General features: G+C 39.8%; 1 protein-coding gene and 1 pseudogene across 1 annotated transcript in view; one reads left to right on the forward strand and one right to left on the reverse strand.

Annotated features, from left to right (window-relative positions):
* ZNF782 (zinc finger protein 782) overlaps nucleotides 1–21,744 on the reverse strand; it is a 77,034-nt gene that overhangs the window by 43,309 nt on the left and 11,981 nt on the right. The window lies entirely within an intron of this gene.
* On the forward strand, nucleotides 96–8,723 carry LOC147574797 (F-box/WD repeat-containing protein 2 pseudogene; annotated as a pseudogene).

Raw genomic sequence — 21,744 nt, forward strand, 5'->3', positions numbered from 1 at the left:
AAAAAATAAATAAACGTTGAAAAAAAAAATAAAGAAAAAAAAATAAAAGGGTAAGGGCATTAAGGAATCTACTAAAATTTTGCTTTCTAGGGAAGATGGCGGTGTAGGAGGATGCTGGGCTCACCGCGCGTCCTGCTGATCACTTAGATTCCACCTACACCAGCCTAAATAACCCAGAAAACCGCCAGAAGACTAGCAGAATGGAGTTTCTGGAGCAAAGCGCAGATGAGAGGCCCATGGAAGAGGGTAGGGAGGGCGGAGAGGCGGTGCGCGCTACATGGACTGGCGGGAGGGAGCTGGGGCAGAGGGGCAGCCCGCCGGCCAAGCAGAGCCCCCGAGTCTGGCTTGCAAAACTGGAGGGGCCAGACAGACTGTGTTCCGACAGCAAGCGGGACTTAGCGTCTGGGAGGTCATAAGTTAACAGCTCTGCTCAGAGAGCGGGAAGGCAGGAGGACAACGGGAGGGAGAGTTGCTGAGCCCCGGGAGGACAGAACTCAGTTTGGCGGGGAACAAAGGAGCTCGCCAGCGCCATCTCCCTCGCCCATCCCCCAGCCAAAATCCCAAAGGGAACCAGTTCCTGCCAGGGAACTTGCTTGCTCCGCGCAAACACCTAAGGCTGTGCTTCTGCAGAACCACCCCTCCGGCAGCGGGTCTGACTCCCTCCTGCTGCCACAGGGCCCCTCCTGAAGTGGATCACCTAAGGAGAAGCGAGCTAAGCCTGCTCCTCCTCCCCCCAATCACCTTGCCTACCCACCCCAGCTAATACGCCAGATCCCCAGCACCACAAGCCTGGCAGTGTGCAAGTAGCCCAGACAGGCCACCCCACCCCACAGTGAATCCCGCCCCTAGGAGAGGGGAAGAGAAGGCACACACCAGTCTGACTGTGTCCCCAGTGGTGGGCTGGGGGCAGACATCAGGTCTGACTCGGCCCCGCCTACCAAATCCAGTTATACACCACAGCACAGGGGAAGTGCCCTGCAGGTCCACACCACACCAGGGACTATCAAAAATGACCAAACGGAAGAATTCCCCTCAAAAGAATCTCCAGGAAATAACAACAGCTAATGAACTGATCAAAAAGGATTTAAATAATATAACAGAAGTGAATTTAGAATAATACTCTTAAAATTAGTCGCTGGGCTTGAAAACAGTATAGAGGACAGCAGAGAATCTATTGCTACAGAGATCAAGGGACTAAGGAATAGTCAGGAGGAGTTGAAAAACGCTATAAACGAGGTGCAAAATAAATGGAAACAACCACAGCTTGGATTGAAGAGGCGGAGGAGAGAATAGGTGAACTAGAACATAATATTATGGAAAAAGAGTAAGCTGAGAAAAAGAGAGATAAAAGAATCCAGGAGTATGAGGGGAAAATTAGAGAACTAAGTGATGCACTAAAAAGAAATAATATACGCATTATTGGTATTCAGAGGAGGAAGAGAGAGGGAAAGGTGCTGAAGGGGTACTTGAAGAAATCATAGCTGAGAACTTCCCTGATCTGGGGAAGGAAAAAGGCATTGAAATCCAAGAGGCACAGAGAACTCCCTTCAGACGTAACTTGAATCGATCTTCTGCACGACATATCATAGTGAAACCGGCAAAATACGATAAAGAGAAAATTCTGAAAGCAGCAAGGGGTAAACGTGCCCTACATATAAAGGGAGACCTATAAGACTCGTGACTGATCTCTCTTTTGAAACTTGGCAGGCCAGAAAGGATTGGCAGGGGATCTTCAATGTGATGAACGAAAAAATATGCAGCCGAGAATCCTCTATCCAGCAAGTCTGTCATTTAGAATAGAAGGAGAGATAAAGGTCTTCCCAAACAAACAAAAACTGAAGGAATTTGTCACCACCAAACCAGCCCTACAAGAGATCCTAAGGGGGATCCTGTGAGACAAAGTACCAGAGACATCGCTACAAGCATGAAACCTACGGACATCACAATGACTCTAAACCCATATCTTTCTATAATAACACTGACTGTAAATGGATTAAATGCTTCAACCAAAAGACATAGGGTATCAGAATGATAAAAAAACAAGACACATCTATTTGCTGACTACAAGAGACTCATTTTAGACCTGAGGACACCTTCAGATTGAGAGTGAGGGGATGGAGAACTATTTATCATGCTACTGGAAGCCAAAAGAAAGCTGGAGTAGCCATACTTATATCAGACAAACTAGACTTTAAATTAAAGACTGTAACAAGAGATTAAGAAGGTCATTATATAATAATTACAGGGTCTACCCAGCAGGAAGAGCTAACAATTACAAATGTCTATCGCCAAATACGGGAGCCCCCAAATATATAAAACAATTACTCACAAACATAAGCAACCTTATTGATAAGAATGTGGTAATTGCAGGGGACTTTAACACTCCACTTACAGAAATGGACAGACCATCTAGACACACAGTCAATAAAGAAACAAGGGCCCTGAATGATACATTGATCAGATGGACTTGACAGATATATTTAGAACTCTGCATCCCAAAGCAACAGAATATACTTTCTTCTCGAGTGCACATGGAACATTCTCCAACACAGATCACATACTGGGTCACAAAACAGCCCTTCATAATTATACAAGAATTGAAATTATACCATGCATACTTTCAGACCACAATGCTATGGAGCTTGAAATCAACCAGAGGAAAAAGTCTGTAAAACCTCCAAAAGCATGGAAGTTAAAGAACACCCTACTAAAGAATGAGTGGGTCAACCAGGCAATTAGAGAAGAAATTAAAAAATATATGGAAACAAATGAAAATGAAAATACAACAATCCAAATGCTTTGGGATGCAGCGAAGGCAGTCCTGAGAGGAAAATACATTGCAATCCACGCCTATCTCAAGAAACAAGAAAAATCCCAAATACAAAATCTAACAGCACACCTAAAGGAAATAGAAGCAGAACAGCAAAGACACCCCAAACCCAGCAGAAGAAGAGAAATAATAAAGATCAGAGCAGAAATAAACAATATAGAATCTAAAAAAACTGTAGAGCAGATCAACGAAACCAAGAGTTGGTTTTTTGAAAAAATAAACAAAATTGATAAACCTCTAGCCAGGCTTCTCAAAAAGAAAAGGGGGATGACCCAAATAGATAAAATCATCAATGAAAATGGAATTATTACAACCAGTCCCTCAGAAATACAAACAATTATCAGGGAATACTATGAAAAATTATAGGCCAACAAATTGGACAGCCTGGAAGAAATGGACAAATTCCTAAACACCCACACTCTTCCAAAACTCAATCAGGAGGAAATAGAAAGCTTGAACAGACCCATAACCAGCGAAGAAATTGAATCAGTTATCAAAAATCTCCCAACAAATAAGAGTCCAGGACCACATGGCTTCCCAGGGGAGTTCTACCAGACGTTTAAAGCAGAGATAGGGGCGCCTGGGTGGCTCATTCGGTTAAACGTCCGACTTCGGCCCAGGTCACGATCTCATGGTCCGTGAGTTTGAGCCCCACGTCGGTCTCTGGGCTGATGGCTCAGAGCCTGGTGCCTGCTTCCGATTCTGTGTCTCCCTCTCTCTCTGCCCCTCCCCGTTCATGCTCTGTCTCTCTCTGTCTCAAAAATAAATAAAAGGTTAAAGCAGAGATAATACCTATCCTTCTCAAGCTATTCCAAAAAATAGAAAGGGAAGGAAAACTTCCAGACTCATTCTATGAAGCCAGTATTACTTTGATTCCTAAACTAGACAGAGACCCAGTAAAAAAAGAGAACTACAGGCCAATATCCCTGACGAATATGGATGCAAAAATTCTCAATAAGATACTAGCAAATCGAATTCAACAGCATATAAAAAGAATTATTCACCATAATCAAGTGGGATTCATTCCTGGGATGCAGGGCTGGTTCAACATTCGCAAATCAATCATCGTGATACATCACATTAATCAAAGAAAAGATAAGAACCATATGATCCTGTCAATCGATGCAGAAAAGGCCTTTGACAAAATTCAGCACCCTTTCTTAATAAAAACCCTTGAGAAAGTCGGGATAGAAGGAACATACTTAAACATCATAAAAGCCATATATGAAAAGCCCACAGCTAACATCATCCTCAATGGGGAAAAACTGAGAGCTTTTTCCCTGAGATCAGGAACACAACAGGGATGCCCACTCTCACCGCTGTTGTTTAACATAGTGTTGGAAGTTCTAGCATCAGCAATCAGACAACAAAAGGAAATCAAAGGCATCAAAATTGGCAAAGATGAAGTCAAGCTTTCACTTTTTGCAGACGACATGATACTATACATGGAAAATCCGATAGACTCCACCAAAAGTCTGCTAGAACTGATACATGAATTCAGCAAAGTCGCAGGATACAAAATCAATGTACAGAAAGCAGTTGCATTCTCATACACTAACAATGAAGCAACAGGAAGACAAATAAAGAAACTGATCCCATTCACAGTTGCACGAAGAAGCATAAAATACCTAGGAATAAATCTAACCAAAGATGTAAAAGATCTGTATGCTGAAAACTATAGAAAACTTATGAAGGTAATTGAAGAAGATTTAAAGAAATGGAAAGATATTCCCTGCTCATGGATTGGAAGAATAAATATTGTCAAAATGTCAATACTACCCAAAGCTATCTACGCATTCAATGCAATCCCAATCAAAATTGCACCAGCATTCTTCTTGAAACTAGAACAAGCAATCCTAAAATTCATATGGAACCACAAAAGGCCCCGAATAGCCAAAGTAATTTTGAAGAAGACCAAAGCAGGAGGCATCACAATCCCAGACTTTAGCCTCTACTACAAAGCTGTCATCATCAAGACAGCAATGGTATTGGCACAAAAACAGACACACAGACCAATGGAATAGAATAGAAACCCCAGAACTAGACCCACAAATGTATGGCCAACTCATCTTTGACAAAGCAGGAAAGAACATCCAATGGAAAAAAGACAGTCTCTTTAACAAATGGTGCTGGGAGAACTGGACAGCAACATGCAGAAGGTTGAAACTAGACCACTTTCTCACACCATTCACAAAAATAAACTCAAAATGGATAAAGGACCTGAATATGAGACAGGAAACCATCAAAACCCTAGAGGAGAAAGCAGGAAAAGACCTCTCTGACCTCAGCTATAGCAATCTCTTACTTGACACATCCCCAAAGACAAGGGAATTAAAAGCAAAAATGAATTACTGGGACCTTATGAAGATAAAAAGCTTCTGCACAGCAAAGGAAACAACCAACAAAACTAAAAGGCAACCAACAGAATGGGAAAAGATATTTGCAAACGACATATCGGACAAAGGGCTAGTATCCAAAATCTATAAAGAGCTCACCAAACTCCACACCTGAAAAACAACCCAGTGAAGAAATGGGCAGAAAACATGAATAGACACTTCTCTACAGAAGACATCCGGATGGCCAACAGGCACATGAAAAGATGCTCAACGTCACTCATCAGGGAAATACAAATCAAAACCACACCCAGATATCACCTCACGCCAGTCAGAGTGGCCAAAATGAACAAATCAGGAGACTACAGATGCTGGAGAGGATGTGGAGAAACAGCAACCCTCTTGCACTGTTGGTGGGAATGCAAACTGGTGCAGCCGCTCTGGAAAACAGTGTGGAGGTTCCTCAGAAAATTAAAAATAGACCTACCCTATGACCCAGCAACAGCACTACTAGGAATTTACCCAAGGGATACAGGAGTACTGATGCATAGGGGCACGTGTCCGCCAATGTTTATAGCAGCACTCTCCACAATAGCCACATTATGGAAAGAGCCTAAATGTCCATCAACTGATGAATGGATAAAGAAATGGTGGTTTGTATACACAATGGAGTACTACGTGGCAATGCGAAAGAATGAAATATGGCCCTTTGTAGCAACATGGATGGAACTGGAGAGTGTGATGCTAAGTGAAATAAGCCATACAGAGAAAGACAGATACCATATGTTTTCACTCTTATGTGGATCCTGAGAAACTTAACAGAAACCCATGGGGGAGGGGTGGGGAAAAAAAAAAAGAGGTTAGAGTGGGAAAGAGCCAAAGCATAAGAGACTCTTAAAAACTGAGAACAAACTGAGGGTTGATGGGGGGGTGGGAGGGAGGGGAGGGTGGTGATGGGTATTGAGGAGGGCACCTTTTGGGATGAACACTGGGTGTTGTATGGAAATCAATTTGACAATAAATTTCATATATTGAAAAAAAAGTCATTGCTTCACTATATATTAATTTGGATATAAATTTTAAGAAACAAAGTTAAAAACAAAACAAACAAAATAAATAAATATTTAAAAAATTAAAAAAAAAAAAAGTAGTCTAGTGAACCCCTCCCCGACCCAGCCTCAACAAATAGCACCATTTTGTTTTTTTAAATGGAAAGGTTTCATTAAGCTCCCTGAAGTCAAGTACTGCAATTAGAAAAACTGCATTGTATAATTTTGCTTCCTGGTGCTTATCATTTTGCAGAGCTGTATTTGCTTATAAAATTTAATTTTAATTTCCCCCTAGAATGCTGAACTTTCTGAAAGCAGACATTCTATATTTTGTTCATAATTACTTTTCTAGTACTTAGTTGAATGCTTGGCTAAGTGTTCAAACCACTCTAGGAAAATTAAAGGCTGTGCTATTAAATAGCTTGAGAATTGCACAGGTATCTACCAACTAGTGAGTATTAAGTAAATAGTTATGTTTTAAATACATTTCTTCAAGATCACATACTGTAATCTATAATGGAGGAGATACATTAGGAAATATAAATGAAGAATTTGTTTTAGTGACTTGATACACAATTTGTATAATACAGCTAAAGGAGTGCTGAGAAATTTATAGCACTAAATGTTTACTTTAGAAAAGAAAAAAAATGTCTCAAATCAATAGGGGCGTCTGGGTGGCTCAGTTGGTTAAACATCTGACTTTGGCTCAGGTCATGATCTCATGGTTCATGGGTTTGAGCTCTGCATTGGGGTCTGTACTGACAGCTCAGAGCCTGGAGTCTGCTTCGGTTTCTGCATCTCCCTCTCTGCCCCTCCCCAGCTCGCGCTCTGTCTTTCTCTCTCAAAAATAAACATTAAAAAAAAGCATGAGAGCACAATAAACCCAACTTCAGCAGAAGGAAAACTCAAGAGCAGAAATCAATGAAATTGGAAACAGAAAACAATTTTTAAAAAATCCAGTAAAAGAAAGCTGCATGAAAAGAATAAAATTGACAAACTTCTAGAAACAATGAACAAGAAAAAATAAGACAAATGATCAATATGACATATAAAACAAGGGTATAAAAAACAGAACCCACTGACACCAAAATTATAACAAAAGAATAATATCGTGAACTCTATGCACATAAATCTGACACATAAAATGAACTAATTGCTAGGAAAGCAAAAATAATACAATTAACCTAAACGTGATAATTAAATTGTCCAATAACTATTAAAGAAACTGAATTTGTAATTTAAACACACAAAAAAATCTCCAGGACCAGATACTTTTGCTAAAGAATTCTACCAAACAGGTTGCAGACCCCGAGAGACGGCTGCTGGTCCAAGCACCATGGCCGCGGAGCGGACCTGGCCGCTACGAGGCTCTGGTGGCTGGAGCACGCCTAGTTGGTGTGAGCCCGGCGCGAGGTCCCGGGCCCCGAGACGCTGGCTCAGGTAAATTTTTCCATAACCTTACAGAGAGAAAGGACTTTGAGACATGGCTTGATAACATTTCTGTTACATTTCTTTCTCTGACGGACTTGCAGAAAAAAATGGAACTCTGGATCACCTGATTAGTCTGAGTGGGGCAGTCCAGCTCAGGCATCTCTCCAATAACCTGGAGCCTCTCCTCAAGCGGGACTTGCTCAAACTCCTTCACCTGGAGCTCAGTTTTTGTTAAAATGGCTCGATCCCCAGACTTTACTCACATGCTGCCTTGTCTCTAAACAGTGGAATAAGGTGATAAGTGCCTGTACGGAGGTGTGGCAGACTACACGTAAAAATCTGGGCTGGCAGATAGATGATTCTGCTCAGGACGCTTTGCACTGGAAGAAGGTTTATTTGAAGGCTATTTTGAGAATGAAGCAACTGGAGGACCATGAAACCTTTGAGACCTCATCATTAATTGGACACAGTGCCAGAGTGTATGCACTTACTACAAAGATGGACTTCTCTGTACAGGTGGTTTTGCAGAAGTGCAAAGTCAAGTCTCTTTTGCACAGCCCTGGAGACTATATACTCTTAAGTGTGGACAAATATGAGATCAAGATTTGGCCGATTGGGAGAGAAATTAACTGCAAATGCTTGAAGACATTGTCTGTCTCTGAGGAAGGAGTATCTGCCTGCAGCCAAGACTTCATTTTGATGGCAAATACATTGTCTGTAGTTCCGCACTGGGTCTCTACCAGTGGGACTTTGCCAGTTACGATATTCTCAGGGTCATCAAGACTCCTGAGATAGCAAACTTGGCCTTGCTTGGCTTTGGAGATATCTTTGCTCTGCTGTTTGACAACCGCTACCTGTATACCATGGGCTTGAGGACAGAGAGCCTGATTAGCCGCTGGCCTCTGCCAGAGTACAGGAAATCAAAGAGAGGCTCAAGCTGCCTGGCGGGCAAAGCATCCTGGCTCAATGGACTGGATGGGCACAATGACATGGGCTTGGTCTTTGCCACCAGCATGCCTGACCACAGTATTCACCTGGTGTTGTGGAAGGAACACGGCTGATGCCACGAGCTTACCATGGCTGACTGACTTTGGGTGCCCGGGCTGCGGGTTTTCAGTGCAACCCCTGTGGCACCCAACTATACGAACCAAAGTTCTCACCTAATGGTATCATTGTGCAGTGCACCATCATTTATCCATGTTTGCCAGGGGGCCAGGGCTTGGGGCGGGGGAGGGCTTGTTTTATTGACATACAGCGCAGCATGCTAGTGGGGGTATGCCACTGACTTCATTTGTACTTAGTTATGTTGGTCAGTATAAGAGGATGCATTTTGGGTTCATCTTTCTTGACTATTGGTTTTAAGTAAAGAAAGTTAAATGGCTCATTAATCTGCTAATTGGTTGCCTATAAAAACACATTCACTCTATTAAATTAAAGCTTTTTACTATAAAAAAAAAGAATTCTACCAAACATTTAAAGAAAAATAAACATAATTTTCACACAATCTCTTCCAGATAATAGAAAGGAGAGAACAATTTCAGACCAGTTTTATGAGGTCAACATTATCCTGATGTGAATACTAAGACAAAGACAGTATAAAACCATAGACCAATTTACCTCATGAATAGAGATGCAAAACTACTTTAAAAATATTAGCAAACATGGGGCACCTGAGTGGCTCAGTCGGTTAGGCATCCAACTCTTGATCTGGACTCAGGTCATGATCTCATGGTTTTGGAGTTTGAGTCCCTGGTTGGGATCTGGGCCGACAGTGCAAAGCCTGCTTAGGGTTCTCTCTCTCTGCCCCTCCCCCGGTTGCGCTCGCTCTCTCTGTCTCTCAAAATAAATAAACATTAAAAGAAATATTAGCAAACAGAATTTATCAACAAAAAAAGAATTATATGACATGACCAAGTAAGGTTTATTCCAAGTATGCAAGGCTGATTCAGTATTTAAATTTTTTTTTTTTTCAACGTTTATTTATTTTTTTTGGGACAGAGAGAGACAGAGCATGAACGGGGGAGGGGCAGAGAGAGAGGGAGACACAGAATCGGAAACAGGCTCCAGGCTCTGAGCCATCAGCCCAGAGCCTGACGCGGGGCTCGAACTCACAGAACGCGAGATCGTGACCTGGCTGAAGTCGGACGCTTAACCGACTGCGCCACCCAGGCGCCCCGTGGCTGATTCAGTATTTAAAAATCATTCAATGTAGTCTACCACATTAATGAGATAAATAAGAAAAACCATAAAATTATAGCAAGTAGATACAAAAATGTTTTTTGACAAAATTCAAAATCCATTCATAAGAAATACTCTCTGAAAACTGGAAATAGGAGAAATAAGAGAGCTTCCTCAAGTTGATGAAGAATGTAAAAGACCTCCTGCCAAATAATATAACCTGGTGAAAGACTGATGCTTTCCCTCTAAGACTGGAAACAAGGCAAATTACCACTGCTCTTACCACTCCTAAGAAAGTTCAGCAAGCTCTCAGCATAAAAGGACATATAAAAATATTCTATAAACTAGCAACTCATAAGAAAACAAAGTAAAATACAATGCCGTTTACAATCCCTCAAAATAATCAAAAATTGATTACTGATTGAGGTATACATTGAATAAAACATGTACAGGACTTTTATACTGAAAACTATAAAACCCTGATAAAAGAAATCAAAGATCTAAATAAGTATATATCATTTGTTTATGGATTGTAACACAGTACAGATATTAACTCTTATAAGAATTGGAAACTGATACATTAAATGTAATTGCCAGAGCAAGTAAGATTTTAAAAAACACAACATTGGGGCGCCTGGGTGGCGCAGTCGGTTAAGCGTCTGACTTCAGCCAGGTCACGATCTCGCAGTCCGTGAGTTCGAGCCCCGCGTCGGGCTCTGGGCTGATGGCTCGGAGCCTGGAGCCTGTTTCCGATTCTGTGTCTCCCTCTCTCTCTGCCCCTCCCCCGTTCATGCTCTGTCTCTCTCTGTCCCAAAAATAAATAAACGTTGAAAAAAAAAATTAAAAAAAAAAAAACAAAAAAACCACAACATTATTCTAAATTTATATGTAAAGCTGAAGTAACCAGAAGAGATAAAACAATGTTGAAGAAGTATGATTTGGGAAGCATCACTTTACCTGATTTAGAAAACCCAGAAACTAACCAATGAAAATACAGCCAACTGATTTTTGGCAAAGGAAAAAATTCAATGGAAGAAAGGTAATGGTACAGAACAAGTAGATATCCACAGGCAACAAAATGATCTCAACGTAAACTTCACTATACAGGAATTAACTCAAAATGCACCATTAATGTAAATGTAAATGTAAAATGACCTAATTTTTTAAAATGTGGAGAAAAACTTTGGACCAAAAACTTGGTGAAGCATTCTTAGACACAACAACAAAACACTCTGATAAATCGGACTTCATCAAAATTAAAAATTTACACTCTGCTAAAGACTTTATGAAGAGGATGAGAAGACAAGGCACAGACTAGTATAAAAATGTACAAATTATACATTTGACAAAAAACTTATATCTAGACTATATGAACTCACAAAATTCAGTGGTAAAGCAACAACAACAACGTGAAGTAAGAGGAGGGAACACTTTCAAATTCATTTTGAGGCCAGCATTACTCTGATACCAAAACCAGACAAGAACACCACAAGAAGGAGAATTACAGGCCCATATTCTGGATGAACATACATAGTCCTCAACAAAATATTAGCAAACTGAATTCAACAACACACTAAAAGGATCATATAGCATGATCAGGTAAAATTTATTCCAAAGATGCAAGGATGGTTCAATATTTGGAAATCAATCAATGAGATATACCATATTAACAAAATGAAGAATAAAAATCATGTGGTCATATCAATATGCAGAAAAAATATCTGATAAAATTCAATGTCCATTTATGATAAAAAAATTCTCAACAAAGTGAGTACAGAGGGAATGTATCTCAACATAATGGAAGCCATATATAACAAGCCCAGAGCTAATATCATACTGAATGGTGAAAAGCTGAAGAGTTTTTCCTCTAAGATCAGGAAAAAAGATGCCACTCTCACTAATTTATTTAACATCCTATTGGAAGTCCTAGCCACAGCAATTAGGCAAGGAAAAGAAATAAAAGGCATCCAAATCAGTAAGGAAGTAAAACTGTCACTATTTGCAAATGACACATTATACATAGAAAACCCTAAAGACTCTACCAAAAAACTCTTTGAATACATGAATTCAGTAAAGTTGTAGGATATAAAAATCAAGATACAGAAAACTGGTATGTTTCTATACACAAGCTATCAGAAGAAAAAAACAAAAACAATCCCAGTTATAATAAAAAAATAAAATACCTAGGAATATATTTAATCAAAGAGGTGAAAAACCTATACAGTGACAACTATAAGGCATTGATGAAAAAAATTAAAGAAGAGAAATAAATGGAAAGATATTCTGTGCTTATGGAGTGGAATAATTAATACTGTTAAAAAGTCCATACTAACCAAAGCAATCTGCAAATTCAATGCAATCCCCATCAAAATTCCAATGGCATTTTTCACTGAACTGGAAGAAACAATTCTAAAATTTGTATGTAATCACAAAAGACCCCAAAGAGTCAAAGCAATCTTGAGAAAGATGCTAGGGGCATCACACTCCCTGATTTCAAACTGTATTACAAAGCTGCAGTAATCAAAATAGTATGGTATTGTCACAAAAACAGACACACACAGCAATGAAATAGCCCAGAAATAAACCTATGCATATATAGTCTATCAACTCACTACAAAAGAGCCAAGAAATATACAATAGGGAAAGGGCAGTCTCTTAAATAGGTGTTGGAAAAACTGGACAGCCACATGTAAAACTATGAAACTGGACCATTATCATAAACCAGATATAAAAATTAACTCATAATGGATTAAAAACTTTAATTTAAGACCTAAAGCCACAGAACTCCTAGAAGGAAACAAAGGCTTGGTCCTTGACACTGGTCTTGGTGAGGACTTTTTTGGATTCAACATCAAAAGCATAAGCAAAAAAGCAAAAAATTAAATGGGACTACATAAAAGCTTCTGCACAATAAAGGTACTATCAACAAAATGAAAAAAGCAACCTATTTGAATGGGAGAAAATACTTGAAAACCATATATCTGATAAGGGATTAATATCCAAAATATATAAAGAACTCCTACAACTCAACAGCAAAAACCAAACAATTTATTTAAAATATGGGCAGAGGCGCCTGGGTGGCTCAGGCGATTAAGTGTCTGACTTCAGCTCAGATCATGATCTCATGGTTTGTGAGTTCAAACCATGCATCGGGCTCTGTGCTGACAGCTCAGAGCCAGGAGCCTGCTGTGTCTCCTTCTCTCTCTGTCCCTACCCTGCTCACGCTCTGTTTCTTTCTCAAAAATGAATAAATATTAAAAAAATAAAAACAAAATAAAATAAAATATGGACAGAGCAACTGAATGGATTTTTCCAAAGAGGACACATAGATGGCCAACAAATACATGAAAATGTGGTCAACATGATTAGTAATCAGGGAAATGAAAATAAAAACGAAATGAGTTATCACCTCACACTTGTTAGAATGGCTATTATCAAAAGGATAGGAAATAACAAGTGTTGGCGAGTATGGGGAGAAAAGGAAATCCTAGTGCACTGTTGATGGGAATGTAAATTGGTACAATCACAATGGAAAACAGTATGGAGTTTCCTCAAAAATTAAAAGTAGAGCTACCATATGATTCAGCAATTCCACTTCTGAGTATCTGAAGAAAATGAAAACACTAACTAGAAGAGACATATTAACCCCCATGTTCACTTGGCATTATTTATGACAGCCAAGAAAATGGAAATAACCCAAGTGTCCACTGATAAGCAAATGGATAAGAAAATGTATTTATAGGGGCGCCTGGGTGGCGCAGTCGGTTAAGCATCCGACTTCAGCCAGGTCACGATCTCGCAGTCCGTGAGTTCGAGCCCCGCATCAGGCTCTGGGCTGATGGCTCAGAGCCTGGAGCCTGTTTCCGATTCTGTGTCTCCCTCTCTCTCTGCCCCTCCCCTGTTCATGCTCTCTCTCTCTCGGTCCCAAAAATAAATAAATGTTGAAAAAAAAAAAAAAGAAAATTATTTATATATATTTGTACTTATTTATTTAGATGGAATTTTATTCAGCCCTAAAAAAGAATGAAATCTTGCTATCTGTGACAACATTAATGGATCTTGACAGCATTATGCTAAGTACAATAATTCAGACAGAGAAAGATGAACAGGATATGATCTCATATGTGGAATCTAAAAACAAAAATCAAGTGCACAGATACAGAGAATAGGTTGGTGGTTGTCACAGGCAGGAGGTAAACGGGCTTGAAATAAGTGATGGGAGTTAAAAGGTACAAATTTCTAATTTAAAATAAATAAATCATGAAAATGTAATCATAAAAAAAAAAGTGAAGAAGACTCCAGTGTAAGAGGGTAGACTAGGAGGTCCGAGCTGTTGTTTCCCAATAATGATCTAACAACTATCCATTGATGAAAATAGATCTGGGTCAGCTCTAGAGTATAATTAACACATTGTAGCAACCTAGTAGAGTGCAAAAACTGAGGACAGTGGCATAGAAAAGCACAGAAAACATCTTACATGTATTACCCCATGTTCTAGCATGGCACCCTTTGGTGCCAGGAGGAATTCCCTCAGCCATATTCCTTTGTTAGGGAAAAAAAGAGCAGAAAGGACCTCCTTTGTTACCAACAACCTTAACAGTCCTCACTGTCACAAAAGACAGCTTGCAACCTTCTCCAATAAGGACACCTCTAGTCTTTGCCTATGCTGCCCAGAGTCCATGCTGTTGTAACCCTCTGGAGCAGGAGACACTACTGTGTTCCCTTTGGGGCTGGAGCCATGGCACCCTGGCAATACCAAACACATGCTTGAGTCCTGGACTTTGGTGCTGCCATTCTGTGTGTCTGCACCCTGGCACCAAAAGAGAGCCTCATGGCCATATCCATCAATGGGGCAACGGAGACCAGGGGCAGTCCAACAGCCTTTGTCACCAGGACCCCAGAAGCTCTTGCTGCTGCTATAGACATTTGCAGCCTTCACTGCCAACAATCTCCAGTGCTGACTTCAGCTAATGGAGCTGCCCTAAGTCCACAGTATGCTGCCCACCCCTGCCAGCGATGCAGCTTCCATACACGACCAACTAGTCCCCTCATACCCACCCTTAAGTAAAGGTCTTTCTTTACTGAATCCAGTCTGTAAGCTTAAAAGAAGTGAATGCTCCTACAAAGGACATCAGCACAAAACTACAAGGAACATGAGAAACAAAACAAACATGAGACTACCAAAAGAAAGAGAGAAATTTATAGTAACTCAACAAACATGAAACTACCAAAAAAAAAAAAAAAAAGAATAAATTTACAGTAACCCCAAAGATATGGAGATCTACGAACTGGCTGGCAAAGAATTAAAAATAGTTGTTTTAAAAAAGATCAGCAAGCTAAAAAAGAACACAGCTCAGTGAAACCAGGAAAATATTCCACAAACAAAATGAGAAGTTCAACAAAGAGAAATCATAAAAGTAAAAAATTTTTAAAAACCAACAAATTCTGAGGCTAAAGAACACAATGAATGTAATAGAGAATGTCAACAGCAGACTTCATCAAGAAGAAATAATTTGTCAATCTGAAGATAGGTCATTTGAAATTATCTAGTCAGAGAAGAAGAAGCAATGAAAAAAAGTGAAGAACACCTTTGGGATTTATGGGACACCAACAAAAGAACCAATACACACATTCTAGGAGTCCCAGGAGAAGAGAGAAAGAGACATAAGGTTTATTTAAAGAAATCATGACTAAAAAGGTCTCAAATCTAGGGAGGGAAATGGACATCCAGATTCATTAAGCTCCAAGAACCCTAAATAAGATCAACTTAAATAAGAGCACACCAAGTTACATTATCATCAAATTGTCAAAAGTCACAAAGAGAATTTGGAAAGCAGCAGGCAAAAAGTGATTCATCAAATAGAAGGTAAGACTGTTAGTAGATTTCTCAGCAGGAACCCTGCAGGTTAGGAGAGAGTGGGATCATATATTCAAAAATACTAAAAGAAAAAGCCTTCCAACCAAGAATACCTTACCTGGCAAAATTATCCTTTACAAATGAAGAAGAGATTAAAATCTTTCCCAAACAAACAAAAACCAAGGGAGTTTATTACCACTAGATCTGCTTTACAAGAAACACTTAATCAGAGGAATTCTTCAAATCAAAATGAAAACACAGAAGTTTATGAAAGCATAAAGCTCATTAATAAAAATAAATAGGCCAAACACAGAATATGATAACACTGTAATAGTGGTATGTAAATTACTTTTAACTAATTTAAAAATTTGTTAATGGATATATAGTATGAAGAGAATTCTGACAAGAACATAAATTGTGAAAGAGTAAAAGTACAATTTTTATGTGCAACTGAGGTTAAGTTGTTATTAATTTAGAATAGATGGTTATAACTACAAGACATTTTATGCAATAGTCAAGCTAACTACAAACAAAACATCTATAATGGATACACAGAAGATAAAAAAAATCCAAGCAAATGACATAAAAAAATCTTTACATAATAAAGACAGCAAGACAAGAAGAAAAGGACAAAAAAAAAAAAACCCACAAAAAGACAGAAAACAATTTAACAACATGCCATAAGTCATCACCTATCAATAGTTAAATGTAAACAGATTAAACCCCCAATTGAAAAGGCATAGAATAGCTAAATGAATTAAACACACACACACACACACACACACACACACACACACACAGGACCTAGAGACAGGCTGTCTATAGGCAACTAAGTTTAGATTTAAGGACACATATAGACTGAAAGAGAATGGATGGAAAAAGATATTTTATGTAAATAGCAACCAAAAGAAAGCAGAGTGGCTATACTTGTACCAACAAAATGGAAATAAAGTGAAAAACTCTCCAGAAACTAAGTCACTACATAATGATAAGAGGATCAATTTGACAGGAAGGTATCACAATTATATACACACCTAACATCAGAATGTATGCATGCACACGCACGTATGGGCTTATCTCATTTTATTGTGCTTTGCTTTATTGCACTTTACTGATATTGCACCTTGCATAAATTGAAGGCTGGTGGCAACCCCGCACTGAGAAGTCTATTGGTGCCATTTTTTCAATAGTGTTCACTCACTTTGTGTCTGTATCACATTTTGGTAATTCTCAAAATATTTCAGATGTTTTCATTAGGACTTCCAAGGAATATGGCAGAGTAGGGGGACCCTAAGCTCACCTCACCCCATGGCACAACTAGATAACATTCACATTAATGTAAGTAACCCAGAAACAACTGAGGACTGGCAGAACAAACTCCACAACTAAGGGTAGAGAAGACGCCACATGGAAGAGGGTAGGAAGGCCAAAGATGCAGTCAGGAGCTAAATGGCCCATGGGACGGGAAGGATGCCAAGAGTATAGAACAAGATGGGAAGGATGCCAAGAGCGTGGATGTCAAGAGAGAGAAACAGATGCATACTGCAGAGTCCACATGGGAACAATGAATCCCTGTAACATTTGGCTTTAAAAACTGAGGATTTGGGACACCTGGGTGGCTCAGTTGGTTGAGCATCCAACTTCGGCTCAGGTCATGATCTCACAGTTCATGGGTCTGAGCCCACATCAGGCTCATTGCTGTCAGTGTGGATCCTGCTTTGGAACCTCTGTTCCCCTCCTCCTACCCCTCCCCTACTCATTCTCTCTCTCTCCCTCTCTCCCTCCCCCACCCACTTCTCTCTCTCTCAAAAATAAATATTTAAAAAAAACAGAGGAACCAAATCTCCTGAGTTCTTACAATCAACGGGATTTAACACCTAGAACTTTAAAAATCAGTAGCCTAATCTCTGGGAGAGCAGGGGGTTGAGTCCCCCTCCTTAAACTGGGGACCCCATCCTTAAAAACAGCACAACAAACAGTCCTGCAGTGATATCACACAGGAGCAGCAGTTTAAAAACAGCCTGGGGTATATAGGAGGGAATTTGTTTACTAATCTTGCAGCCTGTGCTAGAGGGACAGGGATCATTGGGAGACTTTTCCAGGAATAAAGGAGTTGGCAGGTGCCATTTCTCTCCTACCCCCCAGCAAAGCAACATGTGGGAACCAGCACAGTGCCAACATTCACTACCAAACTTGCTAATAGTGAACCCCCAGCCCCGTTTCCCTGTGGACTCACCCCCTCCAGCCAGCTCCAGCTCTCTTTCCACAGAAGACCCTTCCAAACCTTGTTAACACAGTGCATCCCACCCCCAACCTCCATCTCCTGCACTTCTGTGGCCAATATACTCCTGGCCAGAGCCCATCCAAAGCACTGCCACAACCCTGGTAGTGTGCAAGCAGCCACACAAGGGTCAGCAACACTCCACAGTGACTCCTGCCCCTGGGAGAGGGAAAGATAACCACATAAAATAGACTATGGCCCAGTGAGGGCAGACAGCTGGTCTGACTGCAGGCTCCACCCACCACAGAAAGCTTCTCAGGGGACAAAACAGGGAAAGTAACCTGCAGTTCAATGCTGCTGCATCTCTGGCAAATAGCTGGTCTGACTCACGTCAAGCCCAAGGCAGCCCCAGAGTGACCACTAATACCACCAGGACCACACCCTGTACACAACAGGCAGAGAGACATTGCAGACAACTGGACTGAAGGAAAGGTGGCTTAGCCACAACAGACAGCACAAGCAACACACATAGGAGACACCTTTGAAGCACCAGGTTCTGGTGATCAAGGGACACTTCACTGCAGGACACTATAGAACCTCTTTTTCATAAGGCAATTACTTTCAAGAGCAGGAAATGCAGCTTACTTTCCTAATACAGAAACAGACACAGTCAGGCAAAATAAGCAAAGGAATATGTCCCAAATGAGAGAACAGGACAAAAATCACAATGACATAAGCAAAATGGAGACAAATAATATGCCCGATAGAGAAATTAAAGTAATGGTCATAAAGATACTCACAGGACCTCAGGAAATCCTTAACAAAGAGACAGTAAACATAAAAAAGAACCAATCAGAGATAAAGAACTCAAAAAATGAAATTCAAAATACACTGGATGGAGGGGCGCCTGGGTGGCTCAGTCAGTAAGGGTCCAACTTTGGCTCAGGTCATGATCTCGCAGTTCGTGGGTTTGAGCCTCCCATCGGGCTTTGTGCTGACAGCTCAGAGCCTGGAGCCTGCTTTGGAGTCTGTGTCTCCCTCTCTTTCTCTGTGCCCAACCTCCCACTCATGCTCTGTCTCTCTCTCTCTCTCTCAAAAATAAATAAACATTAAAATTTTTTTTTGTTCATACACTAGATGGAATGAATGGTAGCCTAGAGAAAGGAGAAGAATAGATCAGTGACCTGGAAGACACAGTAATGGAAAGCAATCAAACTGAACAGTAAGAGAAAAAAAGTAATACAAAATGAAAATAGATTTAGGAAACTCAGCAACATCATCAAGCATAATAACAGAGAGAAAAGGTGGCAGAAATTTTGAAGAAATAGCTGAAAACTCCCCAAACCTGGGAAGAAAACAAAAATCCAGACCCAGGAGACACAGAAAGTCTTGAATAAAAGCAACCCAAATAGGTCCACACTAAGACACACAGTAATTAATATGGCAAAAGTAGTAATAAGGAGAGAATTTCAATAGCAAGAGAAAAGAAACAGTCATATACAAGGTAAACCCCTTACGACTATCAGCTGAGTTTTCAGCAAGAAACTTTGTAGGCAACAAGGGAGTAGCATGATATATTTAATGTGCTGAAAGGAAAAAAACTTGTAGCCAAGAATACTCTACCTAGCAAGGCTATCATTCAGAATAGAAGAGGAGGGGCGCCTGGGTGGCGCAGTCGGTTAAGCGTCCGACTTCAGCCAGGTCACGATCTCGCGTTCTGTGAGTTCGAGCCCCGCGTCGGGCTCTGGGCTGATGGCTCGGAGCCTGGAGCCTGTTTCCGATTCTGTGTCTCCCTCTCTCTCTGCCCCTCCCCCGTTCATGCTCTGTCTCTCTCTGTCCCAAAAATAAATAAACGTTGAAAAAAAAAAAAAAAATTAAAAAAAAAAAAAAAAAAAAAAAAGAATAGAAGAGGAAACAGAAAGTTTCCAAGACAAACAAAAGCTAAAGGAATTCATGACCAATAATCAGCCTTGAAAGAAATGGGGCATTGGGGGCTCAGCCAGTTAAAGTGTTTGACTCTTGATTTCAGCTCAGGTCATGATCTCATGGTTGTGGGATTGAGCCCCACAGAGCCTGCTAGGAATGCTCTCTCTGCCCCTCCCCCACCTGCTTTCACTCTCTCTCAAAACAAACAAACAAACAAATAACAACAAAATGTTAAAGGAGACTCTTTATGTGGGGGAAAAAAAAAAGACCCTAAGTAGGAGTAAGAAAAGTAGGAAGCACAATGGGCATTAAGGAGGACATTTGGTGGGATGAGCACTGGGTATTATATGTAAGTGATGAATCACTAAATTCTACTCCTGAAATCATTATTACACTATATGTTAACTAACTTGTATTTAAATAAAAAAAAAAAAAGAAAAGTAGGAAGCACAAGAGCAGTAAAAATAAATGTACCTATAAAAATCAGTCAAGGGACTCACAAAATAAAAGGATGTAAAATGTGACACACACCTAAAATGGGGTGGAGGGAAGTAAAGAATGGGTTCAAACTTAAGTGACCATCAACTTAATATAAACTGATATATGCAAAGGATGTTACATACAAATTGAATGGTAACCACAAACCAGAAATCAGTAATAGATACACAAAAAATAAAAAGCAAGGAATCCCAGTACATCACTAAAGAAGCAAGCAAGCAGTGAGAGAAGAGAGCAAGAGAAGAAAGGAACAAAGAACAACAAAAACAACCATAAAACAAGCAACAAAATGGCAAGAAGTACATACCTTTCAATAATTACACTGAACGTACATGGACTAAATGCTCCTATCAAAGACATGGGTTGACAGAATGCATAAAAAAGCAGGACCCATCAATATGCTGCCTACAAGAAATTTATTTCAGACTTAAAGACACATGCAGATTGAAAATGAAGGGATGAAGAAGTATCTATCATGCAAATGGATGTGAAAAGAAAGATAGGGTAGCAATATTTATATTGGACAAAATAGACTTTATTTATTTAATAAATAGTCAATATATACTATTTTATTTTTTTAGCTTTTTTAAAATTATAGTTAGTTAACATACAATCTAATATTAGTTTCAGATGTATAATATACACCTGGATTCAACACTTCCATATACCACCTAGTGTTCATCACAAGAAGTATACTCCTTAATCCCCATCACCTATTTAATCCATCCCCCACATCCACTTCTGTTCTGGTAACCAGTGACAAAATACACTTTGAAACAGAGACTGTAACAAGGACACTATTTAATTGTGAAGGGAACAATCCAATAAGAAGATATAACAATTTTAAATACTTATGCACCCAATATTGAAGCACCCAAACACATAAAGCAGTTAATAATAACATAGAAAGAACTTCTACAACTCAACTCAACACACACACACACACACACACACACACACACACACACACAGAAATAATAATCCAATTAAAAACGGGCAGATGACATGAATGGACATTTCTTTACAGAGGACATACAAATGGCCAACAGCAAATGGAAAGATGCTCAACATCACTCATCATCAGGGAAATGTAAATCAAAACCACAATGAGACATCACCTCACACCTATCAGAATGGCTAAAATCAAAAACACAAGAAACAATGGATATGGAGCAAAGGAACCTTTGTGCACTGTTGGTAGCAATGTAAACTAGTATAGCTGTTGAAAACAGTATGGAGGTTACTCAAAAAAAAAAAAAAAAAAAAGAATTACCATATGATCAAGTAATTCCACCCAGTAGTGGAAGAAGTGCCCTATGTTTAGGGCAGCATTATTTACAATAGCCCAGATATAGAAGCACCCCAAGTGTCCACAAATTGATGAATGGATAAAGAAGGTATGGTATATACATACAATGGAA

The sequence above is a fragment of the Puma concolor genome, chromosome D4 (genome assembly GCF_028749965.1).
Source record: "Puma concolor isolate L17-30 chromosome D4, mPumCon1.1.hap2, whole genome shotgun sequence".
Lineage (NCBI taxonomy): Eukaryota > Metazoa > Chordata > Mammalia > Carnivora > Felidae > Puma > Puma concolor.